An 18,596-nucleotide genomic window follows, 5' to 3' on the forward strand; every position below is an offset into this window, starting at 1 on the left:
CAGATGTGCTTAGCTGTACACCAGCCCGGGTTAGCCTGTATAGTACCTGTATTAAGGAGATACTTCTTAATTGGAATAGAAATTCTATCCCTTCCCTTCCCTTCCCTTCCCTTCCCTTCCCTTCCCTTCCCTTCCCTTCCCTTCCCTTCCCTTCCCTTCCCTTCCCTTCCCTTCCCTTCCCTTCCCTTCCCTTCCCTTCCCTTCCCTTCCCTTCCCTTCCCTTCCCTTCCCTTCCCTTCCCTTCCCTTCCCTTCCCTTCCCTTCCCTTCCCTTCCCTTCCCAGAACCTTCCCTTCCCTTCCCAGAACCTTCCCAGAACCTTCCCAGAACCTTCCCAGAACCTTCCCAGAACCTTCCCAGAACCTTCCCTTCCCAGAACCTTCCCAGAACCTTCCCAGAGCCTTCCCTTCCCAGAACCTTCCCTGTCCCCACCTGCTCTGTTGCTTTTTCAAGGATATTAAAATCATTCACAAGAACCAAGGTTGTGATCAAAAGCAACCCTCAAGTTGTTTAGGGTGCCCTGTCTATGTGGGAGGTCTGTAAAAATGGCTTTTATCATGATGCCACGTTTCCTGACATCTTTTCTGATGTGGCTCCATAAACCCTTATCCACCTGTTGTCCACTAAAAGAGCTTCATAAATCCACACTGATCTTTTGCATAAAGGCACCCTTTACATTCATCTTCCCTGTCTACATTTTCTGAATAGCATCTGTTTGTCCATCACAGCTCTGTCATTCCTGCCAGATCTCAATTATTCCAGTCACGTTGTATGGTGACTGGATGCAGAGCTCTTGTTCCTCCTTCTGTGTGTTTTCAGACTGCATGTGTTACATGTACACTTCAGACAGGGGCCCCTTCAGCCTGTAGTGTTGCTGCTTAAGTGCCTCTTTTTCTTGTTGCTCAGGGTCCTTTATTCTTTCTACTGCTACTTCCCAGTTCTTCACTTATCTGTGAGCGTCCCTTCCTAGTTGGAGATAATGTGAATTTGAAAGTAACTTGGCTGGTAAAAATTGATGTATTGCCTTGACTGATGCTGCTGTGCAAAGAAGTAAGTGGAGAGCATAATATCCATTCACACTGACTATCTTCTGCCTGGTGCAAACACTGGTACCTCCTCTGTCAAAATCTTGTGTGTTAATTTGTGAGTTTTTGGGTTGTTCGGTGGGTTTGGTTTGGTTTGGTTTTTGGTTTTTTTAAAGATTGTTCAAGAAAAGGAAGTGAGGAAAAGGAAGAGAGTTTGGTAACCAACTTCAAATCTCAAAAAGAATTAACAGTTTTATGAAATGTGCTAAAGGCTGTTCCTGTTATTAGGGTTGTATTAGAGATTGCTGCTCATACTATAATCTCTTCTGTGGCAGGATTTATCACTTTGCAGTGAAAACATACTTCAGGCAATAGAATTTGGCATTCCTGGCCTGAGTCCAAGTAAACGCTAATGTTTGGTTTCTTTGTTCCTTTTTTAATTTAAAAACATAATTTCCTTTTGATTTGAAAGACTCTGAGTAGTAGAGGTTTTGTGGATTTGGCTGGTGTTTATAGTTCCTGCAGCTATATTCTGTTTGTATACAAATTGCTGGGTAATTAATAATGTGATCTAATTTGTTATGCACACAGTGTTAAAATTGAACTTGAATGTTTACTGTTAACTAACAGTAAAGCTTATATTGAGAATGTATTGGGGTTTTTTTAAATATCCATTTGAATACATTTTCATGTTTCCCTATAAACACACGAACACACCATGCACACACACAGTTTGTTGGAGCGGGAGAAACAGAGCTGTGACTTGAGCAACTTCAGTTTGCCTGTGAGTGCTCTGAACTGATTCCAGTTAGACTGATAGCATAGCTTTGCCTTCCTGGGCTGCGTCTCCTGCCATCTGAGTGCATGCACATTTCTGATTGCTCTTCATTCTTTACAGTCCTTCTTGCTGCAGTCATTGTGTAGTGACCCAGTGATTTGAGCAGGTGATTAAAAGGAGGTCTCTATTTGTGAATTACTTTGCAAGAGGGTGTTTTTGAGAGAAGCCTGTTCAGCAGATGTTTACTGTATAATGGTAGGTAGCTCTGCATCAAATTCTAGTTTTTGTTTGCTAGCTTCTAATGTTTTGGAGAAGTGCAGGTGAACCTTTTGTACCCGTAAGTGGCCTACCATGTGTAGGTTGTGGAGAGAGAGTTTGAGTAGGATTTTAAACAATAATTCATTTTGTAGTGAGTTGTGGGGGTGTTGTATGACATTTAGCTAGAACAAGTTTACTGGTGTGTTTAGAAAACCAAGGTTGCAGCTCTGAGGCAGTTCAAATTGGCAAAAGCATATTTTGCTGGGAAAAACTGCCTCAATTTAAGTTATGAAAAACTGTCTCATAGATAATTTTTATCTTCAACCTAGGATTGCTTTTGAAATGAAGTAGTGTATATTACTTTTAAATTATGTTCATGTTTATGTGTATTGCCTTGGCCTTTTAAAGCTGATGTTAAAGTAATAAAGTTAAAATTTGTGTCCCACTAATTTTAACTTTATTGACATGTGTTGAGGCATCTCACAGATTTTACAAACTATCAAATGGGCAGGTATAGCTACACACACACATTGAAAGAAAGAAAAACATGAGCCTCCCTCTGCTTCATTTAGGATTTTAGTTCATTTGTATGGTAGCCGAAGGCACTTTGCTCTCAGCCTAACGTCTGTCCAGTTCAAAACCATACCTAGTTTTACTGAGTTTTAGTTACCCTGCAACACCAGGTGGAACAGCACTGGGGAGGATTCACAAGCAAACTGTGCATTGCTTGTTTTTGTGAATGGAGCATTTATGGCTTCTTGATTTTCTGTTCCCTTATTTTTCCTAGGTATAATGAAGTGACAAGACTGTTTCAATTATGATAGAGGACAGTTCTGCATTGGGAAACTTTTGTTAGGCAGTTTCTCTAGGTTATAGACTTAAAGTAGATGCAATCCTTAGGGTAGAAAGAAAAAATTTCTTTATATCCATTATGCTTTTGATGCTTAAAAATGAGCAGTAGTTTAAGTTATTCTTCTCATGCTACACCTCTGTTTATAGTAGGAGGGCAAGGGGATGTACTTCTGCTCATAGCAGAGAGTTGCACTGCGGCAACTTTGGTCCAAGTCACTCCAGATGTCCCATTCACAATTGAGCTTGGTAGTGTTATGCCAGCTTTTCAGGTAGCACCCCTCTTGGTCAGTTAGTGACTTCGGAGCATGGAATTAAAGGATGTCTGAGAAGACTGGATGCATTCAGAGGAATATTTCTACTGTTGTGTCAGGAGTCACTGAGCAGGTCTGTTGGAGACTGATCAGGGAAACTAGCTGCAAGATCCTGGACTTCCTGTGCACATTCTTGGTCATGGATCTCTCTCCTCATTGTGTGTGACCCAGGCTGCTTTTGCTGTTGGCTGAAGAAGTAGTGAAGTAGCAAAGAAAGGCTCAGCACATGTGTGGTGCCTGGCAATGAATGTAGGTGCTGTAGGATTGACAAGCTGTATGAGAGGAGCCTGGTAATTGGAAGGCATCTCAAATGTCAAACATCTATGGGTTAAATATCTGATACAGTTAACAGTTCAAACATTTTTACAGAACCATTTTTAATAATCATCCTGTAGTTATTTTAAAATAATTTATATTGTGGTTTCATAATTGTTCCATTCAAGGTCTTTTGTTTATCTGTAGTAGTACTTCCAGCAACTACCAAACCTCAGTAACAAACCAGCAATTTGCTTTACATTTCAGAGAAACAATCTACTTAGGTTTTGCAGCTTCATACCTTGAAAACAAATGCTGTTGTAAGTCAAGATATGATGTCCCTTACTTTGTTGTTGGTTTTACTTAGCATATGTTTATGCTAGTATGCCTTACATTTTGCTGCTTTTGAATTCATAAAGGTTGTGCATGCTTTCTGTTTACCTTTAACATGGGAGGAAAAATGCCTGAAGCAAAACCCATAGGCTGCCACAAAAATGGCTTCACAGGGAAACTGAGTTAGGCTGGTTTTAATTTATTTAAATTGCCAATTAGGATACTTCTTTGATTCATGGTTTTCAGTTTAACTTGGAGCATTCATGTAGAGAAAACTGGAATCTTAGTAGTCAATAAGTGTATTTCCTATTGAACATAACATTTGAAACCTTATTTGCTAAATTTTGTGAGGAAAGGAGGTAACTTACAGGCGCATTTAAGGAATTTATATAACTGCACATTATATTGGCTTCTTATGTTCTGTGTTTTAGGCTTTTGAAAAATTGTATGGTTTACTTTGTTTTCCTTGATAAGATTAATTTTTATTTCTTATTTGATGATGGCTTCTATTTAATAGAAACATGAATTATATTTTGACAACAAGCTTGTTAAAACAGTCTTGAAAGGCAGATGTGTTTTGTCAGTATGCTGAAAATAAAGTGGCTTTGAGAAATCAGGAAAGTAGAAACAAAATGATTTGGAAAAGATGCAAATTTAAGCTTTTTTTTTTGATTGGTAGTATTTGTAGAACTAGCGATTTAGCATTCACTTGCACTTTGCCTTCTTTTTCTGGTATGTAAAAATTAGACTGTTTTCTCCTATAATTTGTAATAAATTTCCTAACTTTGAATGAGCAAGCTATTAAACTCTTTTCAATGGGAAGAGGAACAAAAGGCATCAACTTCTGAAAGAAAACCCTAAACATCTCTGACTTCATTTGACTGGCCAAGAACTTCCTTCAGAGACTTGACTGATCCTAAAAGTTCAGGACTAATTTCACTGTCTGAAGTATTTTATTACCTTTTGGTTTTTGTTCTAGACAACTTAGGTTTGAATTTCTAGTACATTTGAAAATAGCTTTGATTGAGTTTAAATTCAGTATCTTAATTTAAATTTATGTATTTTTTTACCTGCTGGTTTCCAATATTCAAAGACTTCCTTGGATCAAAGATTGTAATCAAGGTTGTGCATACAATTTCTGTATTGGCCCATCATGATTTTTCTTAGACAGCATATTACTATGGCATTCAATTTTTCTGCATTTTTTGCCCTTTGTTGTGAAAGGGTTTGGAATAGAAATGGTCTTCTGAGAACTTCTCAGTAATCTTATGTTTTAAAATACTGACAAGTAGAATGTACTTTCCAAAAAATGGGTCTGTGTGGCTATCTCAGTGGACCTCCAGGTAGAAGAATCTTTTTGTATGTGTATTCTGTATGCTGTGAATTAATGAGAAATCGCCTGTATGCTGCATATTTTATAGAGCCAAAGGGAGCTAACCTTTACCTCTGGTATTACTCATGCTGTTAGTTTTGATGTTCGCTATATTAGGCCATTTGATTCCAAATATTTAACACAGACAGATGGGTGCAATCCAGCTTGTGTTGCTTGAATAGATAATTGACAGAAAGGTAAATTACCTTTGTAATGGATATTACCTGCAGTGATTTCAAAATAGCATGTTAGTTGGAGTTAATTTTGTTAATATGCTCTTTCCAAGAAGAAAAGATTCTTTTTTGTTGAGAACCTTCGATGAGTTTTAGAAAATGCAAGGATTATCAGAAGTGAAAAACTTAATGGAGTTTAAATTAGTTATGAAAAGTAGAGGACTGAGAATAGCTCAAATTTGTGAGGGATGGATCTGTCACTTTTCACTTGTCAGCAGATGCAACCTGCAGATCCAGGGTCCCAGAACTATTGTTTATTTTGAGCTTTTTTTGTTGATGTTGATATTTGGCTATGCCAGATGGAAAAATGAAGTGCTATCTTCTGTGCTCTCTCCAGACGGAATTGCTATTGACCAGTACTGCAACAAGATTATTCATTTATTCTGAAGTATCAAAGCTTCCAGAGTTTCTTTTCTAGAGTTATTAATGTCTAACAAAGGTAAAATAAATGTAAACATTTGCTCCTATTTACAAATTTAACTCATTCCATGGCTGGCAGGTTTCTAATCTGAATGTTGAATATGTACCAGAAGAATGCTTATGTTAACATTTAATGATCTTGCTGAGACATGGTAGCCTGTGGAATGTAGATAGACCAATTTCTTTGTTTTTAAAAGAGAAAAGCCAACGTTGTGCAATAAATGACTTATGATAATGACTGATCCAGCCATAGTGAAAAGTTGCCCTATTTGGTAAAAATACTCAATAGGGGAGTGTGGGTGTTCTTCTTACACTGAAAAATAAGCATATTTAACCCTGGAAAGTTTTCACCTCTATCCTAGGGCATATGGTTGTTTTCAGAAGAGTTTTTTTGTCTGCTGGTATTGCTGGAAAAACTAAAGAATTTTTCCTGTGTTAAATTTGGGAGGACTATAGAAGATACATTCTGCAATCTCCAGGGTCCAGGACAGAGAGAAATGCATTTTGGCTCAAGAAGTGAACTGTATCCTGAAGTGATTTTGCCCCTCTTCTCTGCTCTTATGAACCCCAGTGGGAATTCTGCACCCAGTTCTGGGGACCTCCATACACAAAAGGCATGGACCTATTGAAATGGGTCCAGAGGTCAGCCACAAAAATGGTCGGGGGCTGAAGCACCTCTCCTTGGAGGAGAGCCTGAGAGTTGGGCTTGTTCAGTCTGGAGAAGTCCTCCAGGAAGACCTTACTGTGACCTTTCAAAAGTATGAACAGAGATTTACTGCCAAGGCTTGTAGTGACAGGACAGGGAGCAAAGGTTTTAACTGTAAGTTTGTCAGAGTACTTCTTCACTGAAAAATTTCTAGTTACCTAATATGCCTTTCAGATTTAAAACTTGGCACAGGCTTGACCTCCTGTTCACTGAACATTATGCCAGTGTTCTGATTTACTCTCCTTATGGATGTCCTTTTAAATTAACCTTTAAAACTCAAAATCATCAAAATAAAAACCAGATTTCTGAAAGGCTGGGAACTGAAAGCAAGAAACATGATGCTTTCTGCATACCTGATTGCTGGCTGAATTACTTGTAGTTTTACCTGTTGGTTATGCCTCTAATAACTGTCTCTGACATTTGCACCAGAACTAAAACTGGGGATTATATACCAGTTGATATCCTTCCTCAGGATAGGCAGTGCAGAAGAAAAAGGTTTTGAAAATAAGCATAGAGTGTGGACAAAGGCAAGTGAGATACAGGTGATGACAGGGAGGGAGAGCTGTGGAGATGCCTAGGCATCTTGGGAAAGGAATATCAAGATTGAACATAGTAAGCAGTAGTGTATCTTGGTTTTAAAAGCCAGAGTACACAAAAACAAGTTGCAAAGAGTTCCCCATGACAGAATTAGCACAGAATTGTTATTCTGTAAAGCTTAATGTAATTTACTTACTGAATGTTACTCCAAAGACTTAGAATCTGCTTTTTCAGAGAAACATTAATCATTTGATGATATGTAAATATCAAATTTTATTCTTATTTTCTCAGAAGCTTTTTCTTATTGATGATAATGATGCTGCTGCTTGTGATAAACCAAGTTGAGGTTCCTCAGAATGTTTCTATCTTCAGAAAAGCCTTGTCAGCTTGAGACAGGACGCATTCAGAAAGGGAGGAAAACTGTGATATTGTGGGATTGAAAACACAGGATCACAGAATTTCTACGTTGGAAGAGACCTTTAAGATCATTGAGTCCAACCCATGTTCTAACACCTCAACTAGATCATGGCACCAAGTGCCACATCCAGTCTTTTTTTAAACTCTTCGAGGGATGGTGACTCCACCACCTCCCTGGGCAGATGATTCCAGCATTTGACCACTCTTTCTGTGAAAAACTTCCTCCTTAATTCTACCCTGTATCTCCCTTGGCGCAGCTTGAGACTGTGTCCTCTTGTTCTGTCTGTTTTTGCCCGGAGAAAGTTGCCTGGAAAAAAATCCCTATTATAATTTACCACAAGCAGCGCTAGGTTAAAAGAGGAGTTCTGTTGACCTTCTGGTCTTTTCCTCCAAAGTATCTTCTATGTTATTGTCATAGCTTGCTTTGTTCAGGGGACAGAAATATTACTAAATATTTTCTATTAGTTTTTTGAGAAGTTGGTGTGGTGTCTCAGGCTTCTGATGGCCTTATAGTCTGCATGTATGAGAAAAAGACATAAAGTGTTGATTGTTAACATAGTTTTCTTTGAAACAAGACTGAGACAAATGCTTACTAATTGGAGCAAAACCAAGAAAGACAGGAAGAGAGAAAGTTATTTCATGGCCTGTCAAATGTAAATTAACTTTTTCATTTTGTTGGGGCAAGTAATTCCTTACTGATTACTAATGTAAGTTGCAGTTGTAAGCACTTAATGGGCTGCAGGGAGGTGAGGGATGTGGAGAGCTCATACACAGTAACAGAGCACTGTTAAACTCTCACTTCTCTGGATTCTCTCTTAGACCAGTTTTGATTGTGTTGAAGTTTTCACATTTCATTAAATAAGCTGTCTTTGGAGGGAGCTTGGCTCTGTGTTGTTTGAAACAATTTCCTAGAGGTTGCTCGATCATGCACCTTTAACCATGCTTTCAGAATTAATTCTGTTTCAAACAGATATTTGCAAATTCAGTTCCTAAGTAGGAAATACCTCTTTATTACCCTTCGCTTTATGGTTAGATTGAATATACAGTGAAAAAAAAGACAAAAGAATAAATAATTGAGGTGCATTTAAAACTTTGTTTCTGGGATTACACTGACATTGTTCTTTCCTATCTGTGTCAAAGACTACAAGAATTGGTACCAACGTTATTTTTACCACTGAAGCATTCGCTTCTCCAGGGTAGGCTGGATGGGAGCTTTAAGGCTGTTATTAGGAAAACCTGATCAAAACTGAAAACTCCAACCAAACAACTACCACAGCCTTTCTGCAGATTAATGCTAAATTTCATAAGTGATACCATCAAGAAACAGGCAGGGGGTAGCAAGGTTCAGAGTTAATATTATGCTTCTATGCCTGTTTAGTTTTTTTGTGGTAATGATGGCTGGTTTATGTTGGTAACAATAAATGTAAGCTATAGAAAGCCCTTTATTGACTGCATCCAGAAAGTTTTTGTAAGCAGTTTTTTATTTTTTAGAGACTAAATGAAATTCTCAAGAGAAGATTGATTTCAAGAAAATCCGTTTAATAATGTAGTTACAGATAGAGAAGAACAAATGCTTGAAATTTCAGGTAGCTTGTGAAAAATAACTACGATTCAGGAGGCACAGAAATTCAAGACAACTGAATCTTCAAAACCAGTAATTCAAAATCCTATAAAGATGGAAATAGAACAGTATAGAGGATATCTGTGTGATCTTTTATGCTTATACTGGGCCTTTAATGTAGTGTAGTTGTGCCTGTTATTTGCATCTCTTGCTTCAGCTCCCACACAGTGGTTGATGAAAACTGAATTCCAGGACAAGATTAAAAGATTTTATCTTTTTAAAATGCTTTGTGGCTTGCCAGTTTTATTCTTTGTTCTACAGTTGATTTACTTTCAATAAAAGTCAGCCTTGAGTTATTGAAATACCTGTTTTATCTCTTTTTCTAGCTGTTTACATAGGCTTTATAGTAACTGTTTGGATGCCTTTTGGGCTTATGGTACTGCTGTTTGCCTCCTTTTGAAACACAACAAGAAGAGGCAAAAAGTTTCCTTCTTTCTAAGTAGATACTGAATGTCCTTGAGGAGAGGCTCCTTATGAAAAGGCACTGCTATATTTTGGTCCTTCAGTACTATTTTCTGTGATGAGTTTCACTACACTCTTTGTCTATAAATGAATGTTACCGTTCTCTCTGGAATGGCAGTAACTGTGCATTGAAGGCTGTAAGCATCCTTTACTAGACTACACTTGCACAGAAGCAATCCTAATGAAACAGCCTTCAGGGAACAGCAAGGAAACTGTGACTAGCTACTAAGCAAAGCAGCCACAGAGACCGGCACCACAAACTGGAGATGTTGTTCAGAGTTTCTTAGCAATAGTGTCCTTCTCTTGCAGGATTTTAATGCAGAAAGGGCGTTTCCTTTTAACTTGTTAATGAACTATTAATTGTTTTTGTTATGTCTCAGAGATAACTCCAGAGCTGTGAATCTTACTGTACACAGGGGAGAATAGAATGGAAAATAAAACATTGCTTGTCTTTAATCTCTGTGTTTTAAAGCATCAAGCTTTGTATCTCAAGTATTCTTTGTTAGGTGGGTATTGTAAGAGTCCTGCAGTACAGCAATTAAGAGGAAGTGTGTTTTTGTGCTTTAGCTGCAAATGTCATATATTTCAAGTTGAAACTTAAATTTATGTCAGTTCTTCAGAAAATCACCTCAGAATGATTTTGTCATGAGAGAAGATCTAAAGAGAATGAGAGCTTAGAGGGGGAGGAACTGGTGTTGTTCAGTTGGTTCAAGTACCTGAATGCCATGTCCATGGGAGGAATCTCTTCTGAATCTGTACATCTTGTCTGCAGCAGCATGGAATAATCTGCAGAGTGTACAGGTAGATTACCCCTTAAGAAACATGTACTGATTGTGGGACTAAGTCAGTTTTTGGAAAATGGTTCCCTTTCCCACACAAAAGTTGGCTTATATATTAGGTGTTATTTTTGTATGTCCTTAGAGCAGTTGAGATGGTTGAGATTCATGTACCTAAAATCATTAATCCCGTAGGCACTTCAGGCTTTCTTTTGGACACACCCTTTTTAAAAGGGTTAAAAAAAGGGCCCTGAAATTACTGACCAGTGAACCTCACCTCTGTGCCCAGCAATATCAGAACAGATGCTGCTGGTAGCTATGTCAAATCATAAGGAAGACATGGAGGTGCCTGGAGACAGCAGGGCTTCACCTAGGGCAAATCATGCCTGACTAATCTCACAGCCTTCTATGATGGAATCATGACTGTGTAAGTAGACCAGGGAAGAGCTACAGATATCTCCCTGGACTTCTGCAAAGCCTACAGTATGGTCCCACACAGTGTTCTTGTTGCTGATTTGGAGGGAGTAGGATCTGATGAATGTACTGTGTGATGGGTAAGAGATAGGTTGGCTGGCCGTGTCCCAGAGTTACAGTCTGTGGGATCTCAGCACCCCAGGATGGAGGTGCAGAGTGGCCGAGAACACCCTTGGGGGGCCCGGGAGTCCTGGAATGTTGCCAGAAGTGTCTGGTGGCAGGGCTTTGATCCTACACAGGAGACGACACCTGTATGAGGACTGGGAGGAATTCACTGGGTGAATGGTGAAGGGATAAGTTAATTAGAGTGTAAAACACAGGGTTTAGGATTTTGGTACAGGGGGGTCTAAAGAAGTAAGATGGAGGAATTGGGGCATGTCCTGTCCTTCTTCTTCTTCTTCTTCTTGGCCTCCATCTTCTGTGGTGATGGTGGCACTTTGGGATTGGTTATTACTAAAAGTGCACCGGTTAATAAGGGTAGAAGGTATTGGGGAAAAATTATAAATATTGTACACGTAACTTCGGGTATAAAGATAAGTGACCGCCCGGGGGGTTGCAGAGTGTGCCCATGGCTGACTTGCTGTGCAGACCTCTGTCGGGCTGAAAGAAAATCTTTTAGATAAACAATTAATAAACACCGAGACCGAGACAAGATCAGAAGTCTCTCCTCGTCCTTTGAAGCGCCGGGCTCTTCAAGGCCATCCCTGGGCCTTTCCAGGCCACCTAGACAGCACAGAGAACTTACAACAGTCAACAGTATCCATGTGGAAACCAGTAATGACTGGTGTCTCTTGGGGGTCTCTACTGGGACAAGTACATTTTGATACCTTAATCAATTGCATAAAATAATTGAGCAGAGCCTCAGCAAGTTTGTGGATGACACCATGCTGAGTGGTGCAGTTGATAGGCTTGATGAAAGGGATGCCATCCATCACTAGACAGCATTGAGCCATGTGAACCTCAGAGGGTTTAACAAGACCAAATGCAAGGTCCTGACCCTGGGTGAGTGTGATTCCCCATTCCCATGGAGACTGGTGAATGAATTGACTGAATGCAGCCCTGCAAAGAAAGACTGTGGGTGTACTGGTGGAGCAACATTCACATGAGCCAGCAGTGTGTGTTTACAAGTCATGGTTTAGAACCATGTCCTCAGCTGTTGGAAGAGAAGCATGGCCAGCAGGTCAAGAGAGATGATTCTACTCCTTCTGCTGCACTCTGTTGAGACCCCCATCTATTGTACTGCATCCAGCTCTGTGGTCTTTGTGGTTTTAAATGGAAAGAGGGTAGATTTCGGAATATATGGAGGATAGAAGGAAGAAAGTTAACAATGAGTGTGGAGAAACACTGGAGCTGGTTGTCTGTGTGGATTTTGTGGAGAAGTTATAGAAATTCCATCACAGAAAGTATTAAAGGCAGGTTGAACAGTGTTTTGAGCAACCTGGTCTAATGATAGCTAGACTAGATGGTATTTAAAGGTTCCTTAAAATCCAAATGGCTCTATGATTCTTTGAAATTAGTTTGTACCCTAATGAATGAGCAGTGAATTTTCTCAGTGGACTTGAACTGTCATCTGATGCAGGTTTTTTGGTTGCAAAGTTTTTAAATGATTTCCTGGTCCTGATTTATTGTCAGTCTTTCATGTTTGACACTTGCACGAGACAGCTGGAAACAGTGTGATTTTTATGAACTTAGTTCATCAGAAATAGGAGTATACAAACGTAACAGATAGGGAATCGTCAAATTAGCTTATCTGACACAAATAGTACTTTTGCTGTATTTATGTAGTTATTTTTCTCCAATTGTGACCTTCTACTGGGAAGCAGACTTAACACCTTGCTAACATTTTGTTGATGCTTGGCTGTGTAGCCTCTTCAGGTACAGTTCATGTCTTGACTTTTGAGTGTTAAGAGCACCAGTAAAATATTGGTACTGTGTTTATGGGTGTAGTAATATTTCTACATTAAGCTGATTTCCTGAAGGTTTATTGATGCTGTAAATTTTTTCACCAGATGATTTCTTGCTGAACAGCTCCTTGAATAAGCAGGAGAAAATGATCCCCAGAGCAAAGCACTGTCAATAAACCTATGGAAAACATTCCTTGCCTTTCTATGTGCACTGTAAAGATATGAAACCTCAAATTTTAGAATACTTCATGGTTATTGAGTCTTTGGTTATTCGGTAATGCTGCACTATTAGTTCAGGAAGAAATCTTTTGATGTACTTGATACTCGAGCTGTAGGGTATGTGGGTAAGCAAGTTGCTGGTGATTTGAATCCTTCAGACACTTAATCGTGTGAAAGTGACTCTTTTTTTTTGCAGGTATGCGTTTACCTTAAAAATATGCAAATATTTTCAGAATTTAGACCTTGCAAGATGAAGTTGGGTGGCTGCCAAAGCAGTGGCCTCTCTCCTTGTCCCAGACTGCTGTGGAGGGGATGAAACCATCTGGTTGACTCTGTGGGTTACCAGGCCATCTGAAGTGTAGTTATCCTCATTCTTCCCTAAAAAAACATGTAGCTGCTAAAGTTAGTGGAGAAGGAAGAAGGCAACTGCTAGGCCACAGTACTTCCTTGTATGAGGTGAGGGGGCCCTTATTATAAATGTGTTCGCAAGCATAGTGTTAAAGAAATTTAGATGAGTTTTGTTCTCATCTCCCTTAGGTAGTTTATTGCATGTCTTGTGTGACAGTCTGGAAAAATAGCAGTATTAAGGTCTGGGATCTTGCTCTTCGCCGGTTCATTGTTACCAAGTAGTTGCCTTGTGGTCATCTTCACACCTTAGGTCTTAGGTTGGTTTTGGTGGGGGTTTCTGTCAGTTTTATGGTCCGTGTTGAAATATGGCTGTTACAGTTAATAAACCACAATCTATGGGCTGTCTACTCTAACTATTTATTTAAAAATTATATTTAAGTCCCTGGGTTTCTCTTTACTAACTATTATTAATGTTCAGATTTTTAGCTCCAGGTTTTACTATAATACCTCTTTGACTTACACAACATAGCCTTATAGTTCAGATAAAGTTCAGCTTGCATCCTAACAATTCAAGCTACTGATACCTACTTCCAAATAATATAACATTTTCAACACTAAGGTAAATGGTATGTGGATGGGGTTATATTCAGATGGCTGCTATAAGGGCCATTTTGTGGACAGTTCCTGGAGTAAGCTGTCCAGTTTGTACCTGTAAATTTAAATTAGATGTTCCTTGAAGTAAAAGTGTTTATGCTGTCTTGTAGAGACACAGCAGAAACTTGAGGTAAAAAGATCTTTCTTCAGTTCTGATTTATAGATGAGTTTTCTTCAGTTCTGATTTTTAGACGAGTTTTGTTTATGAAGCTGAGGCCTGCCTCATATTCAGGCTTTTTGCTGTACTAAAGTAAATTTATCTGTTCTTTTTTTAAGCTCTGAGATTGTTGTTTGTCGGACTTCAAGGTTTTAAAATACAAAGAACCCTTTAGGTTGCTCTCCTTTTCTCTAGAAGTGTCTTGGAGGTGTCATACAGTCAGAAGTTTGACTGGAAGATACACTTAATATATATGCAATTAATGTAGGCCCAGATTTTGTTTTGAACTCTCAGTTTTGTCATTTTCATCCCATTTTCTTGCTGGTTAGTAAGCATGCTGTGTGTTTCTCTGATAGCTGCAGAAAAAAGAAAAGCTGAGAGAGCTTTTCTTGCAGAGTGTTACCATGCTTCCTGATGATTACTAGATATCTTAAGTTTTCACTGGGTGTGTGGAATTGAGGACAGCACTCCTTGGCTGAGAATTACAGTGGGGAAAATCAGTAAGGTTGACTTGGTCAGGATATGGAAGGGGACACCAGAACTCAGAAAACACCAGCAAACCTATGCTGGTTGCAGTTTGACAAGAGCATGGATTTCTTGACAAGTAGAAGAAGCAGGAGAAAAGGAAGGAGAGAAGTTCAGGAGGCATTTAACCTTTTTTTTTTCTGCTTTAGTGGCTTTAGGCTGCTTCCTGGCTAGAATGTGTTCCAGAGTTTTATCACAACGCCTAAGATAGGTATTCTCCATGCTGAGGAGTTGCTTTAAATTATCAGTGTTGTGTCCCATACCATGCAACTGAAAATATTAGCTCTTCCTACAGTGTAATAGATTCTTTCATCAACTTAAGGTAAAGTGGATGAAAATCCATGGGAATTTCAATTTGTTGGAGTTTATAAAAGAAGGAGTGGAAGGAAGAGGGGAACAATGGCAATCCTAGTATGAATTCTATGCAGCTAGCATAAATGTATCGTGTTTCTTCTTTGTGGTCAGATTTGCACACTTAGAGAAAAAAGTTTTAAAGTATTATATACTTAATTTGCAGCCTTGTTCCTACTTGACCAACCTCAGTAACTGTATCTTTTATTGAACTCACCACTAACTTTTCTGTTGTAACAGCAAAGTATTCTGTTTACCCCATTAAGTAAGTTCTTCATTGCAGTTTGAAAGGTTCAAACTGGTTTAGAAGGTGCTTCTAAAATCTAAATAATATGCCACAGGTACAGGAACATTGTTGACTAGTACATTATAATAATCTGCAGAAGTGGTTTGCATTATTTTGTTGGAAGTTGAGGAAGATCACAAATAACTTAACCTCCCTTCCTTGTATCTTTTCAAATAGACTAACCATCCAAGGCTGTACCTCGCCAGATATACGCCATTCAACTCACAGGTTTTTTAAAGGGAGCAGTTAATTAAGAGTCTAAGGTTGATCCAATTCAGACTTTGTTTCCATGCATTTCCTACTTTCCAAACTCTAGTCTGCAAATCAAACACTTAGCCCAGAACTTGTCTGATTCATGCAAGTTAGTAAGACTGAAGAGATTTCCTCTATAGATAAAGCAGGTTTAATAGTATAGGTATTTCCTATGAGACTGATGCTGGAGAGTCAGTGAATTTATTAATCAGCATCATTCACTTAGGCAGTGAGATACTTCCAGTAGCACTGAAGTTTCTGAATTAAAAGATTTGAATTCACATCTCTTTTTCCCTTGGACCAGCATTGTGTGTGTTTGGATGGTTTAAATTGGCAAGCATGACACTGGCCCTTCAAACCTGATACTGATTCTCTTTATTACAATGCAGAAGTTAGACAGAACCATGAAATTCTGAAGATTCTTTTTGCTGTTCAGTTTAATGTGGGAGTTTAGAAAAAAAAAAAAAGCCCCTTTCCTATGGTAACTGGGAGGTGTAGCAGTCTTTCTTTCTTGCCTGTTCCAAAAGAATGGATATTTTTCCTGGAGGGCAAGTCATAGTACTAAGCTGGTATCTCACTTTATTTGAAGAAGGGTATGCAAAAGAATTCAACTGTGTTTAAAGAGGTTACATATATATATATATATATATATATATATATAGTGCATCAATTGAAGCGCTTTACTCTCTACCCTGTCTGATACTGGTAATGGTGAAGGGATGCCTGATCTGATGTTTCACGTATGCCTGCTGTGTTTTGGTGGTGTCTCAGCATAAATTGAGGGTACTCTTTTGTCACCCAGTTATTGGAAGCTGTGAGTCTGAGAAAACCAGCTGACTGTTACAAAGTGCCCTGTTACTTGGCCAGCATGGAAATTGCTTTGTGGGAGAGAGGAAGTTCAAACTAGGATTAGGTTTGAGAAAATGATGGGCATTAGACCTCACAGTTGCATCTCCTGAACACAGTATCAAGGAAGTGCATTTGGGAAGGCCTGTGTGCTATGTTCTGCTCCTTACATAGGAGTCTTGATGGCGTTTTCCACACTCTCAGTCAGCTTTGCAGAGATAATTCTTCAGTCAGAATTAAAGCTTTGATTGTAGTAGCCCTAGGGTAAGCTAGCCCTGGACTGCAGTTGGTCTTGAGTTGGTCTGAAATTCCTGTCAATTTGTGGATATGAACGCAGTTTAACGGAGTTTGTATTTACTCCCTGCAGTCGGTGCAATGCAAATTGGCTTTTGTTCCTTTCAGTCCTTGGGCATCTCTAACGGTTAAACAACAATTGAAAAGTCTTTGGCACAGACTAGAGAGCTGCTGAGGTCATCTTTTGAGATTCTGACTGTGATCTTCCTTGCAGGTAGGTGAAATGTGATTAACCTGTCTTCAGGTTTGTCTCAGTGCAATCAGACAGAAAGACAATGCTTTAAAAACATAACTCAGTTATTAAAAACTGCTTTTATATTTTATGCGTATAAATGTAAAAAATATTTTTAAGATCAGAGAAGTCCTACAGGACTTTCCTGACCATTGAACTCAACATTATAGATTGCACTGTCATGAAGCAGAGCCTTTAGGTGGTAGTCTGCTGTGTCAGTGTCTTCAGATCTGTTACCTCTGCTGGCCCATTCAAGGGACTGTACTATCAATGCTATCTTTGATGTAAACCCTTTTCCAAAGGCAGCTTTTGGTGAGGCTGTTGGTGAAGTCAGCCAGCTCACTGGTGCAAAGCAGCCAGGATGTGTGTAATGCCTTCACTTCTCGCAGTTAGGGATTGTCTTATATCTTGTTATTGTACTGTAGGGTATTAGTTGACTGCAAATGAAACAAATATGTCATAAAGGCCATGAAAATCCTTAAGAGAAAAAAAAAGCTATTTAAAGGAAAACATTGACATATTCTCTGCTAACTGCAGAACAGATCGGTTGGTTAGCAGGTTCTCTGCTAACTGCAAAATAGTTGAGTTTGACTGAAATATGTAGATAAAACCCAAGCTAGAATTTTTTTTTGGTAATGTGAATATTGTTAGAATTTAAGGTATAGCATCATGAAAACTGATGAGCTGCCCTGGTGTATTATGTTGCATTAACTAACTGGAAGCTCTGCTACTGGAGCTATGTTGCTTCTGCTGGTATCTGTTATAGCTAGAACAAAGTCAGCGTATCATCATGATGGCGCATGCGATCACGGTTTGTGAAAAGCCTGTCTGTAAAAAATATAGCCTGTAATGCAAGGTCCATATTTATGAATTTTAATTTGTTAGAGAGTAAGTCTTAGGAATTTAACCTCTTGAAATTCCTTTCATTATCCACATGTGTGGATGCCTGAAACAAGTTTATGTGTATTTTTTGTGATTTGGCTGAATTTACCTATTTTTTGTTGGCTATTTCCTTATTTTAGACCAATTCAAAAGGTTGTATTTTACATCAATTCTGCCTCTGGTGTAATGGTCAGAAAGATATCAAGCTTTACCTTTAATACTGTGTTCTCTTAAGTTTTGTAGCTTGCTTTGCTTTTGAGCTTGAACTGATTCCAGTTCAAGAAAACACGTGGAGTGCGTATAGTGAAACACTTGCAGTTTGCTTACGTCTAAATCAAGTGGGAGGGGAGCACTGCATATTTCGAACAGTTTAAAACTAGTTCTCTTTTCCCTTTTCACCTTGAAACTTCAACTGTATAGTGATTTCTTCTTTGCCTTCTCTTCCTACAAAAAAATACACAGTATGATCATGCATTACTGTTGTTCAAGCCAGTACAATGACTCCTATTGCAAAATAATATTTTTTCTGAAGTGGTAAGTCAGAAAGAAGCTTTGTGAAATATTTGCATATATTCTTTGGACAGAAGTCTCAGGACTGGAGTAAGCCTTTGTAGGGATGTACTGTCCCTTTTGTTCCTAGGCTTAAAGAAACTTGTATAGAAACGTTAAGCAGGCAGAAATTCCACTACAAGAAAATTGTACACAATTAAAACTTTGACCTTGGAATTCTCCTCTTTTAGTCTTAATTTATTGCTGGAATGAGGCTGCTGGTTTGTGGTTACCAGGTAGTACAGTATATGAACTTGAATTGCATAGC

At 38.8% G+C, this 18,596-nt stretch overlaps 1 protein-coding gene across 1 annotated transcript in view; it reads left to right on the top strand.

The window, feature by feature from the left end:
- RNF38 (ring finger protein 38) overlaps positions 1 to 18,596 on the top strand; it is a 106,505-nt gene that overhangs the window by 35,514 nt on the left and 52,395 nt on the right. The window lies entirely within an intron of this gene.

Source organism: Ammospiza caudacuta, chromosome Z (genome assembly GCF_027887145.1).
Source record: "Ammospiza caudacuta isolate bAmmCau1 chromosome Z, bAmmCau1.pri, whole genome shotgun sequence".
Lineage (NCBI taxonomy): Eukaryota > Metazoa > Chordata > Aves > Passeriformes > Passerellidae > Ammospiza > Ammospiza caudacuta.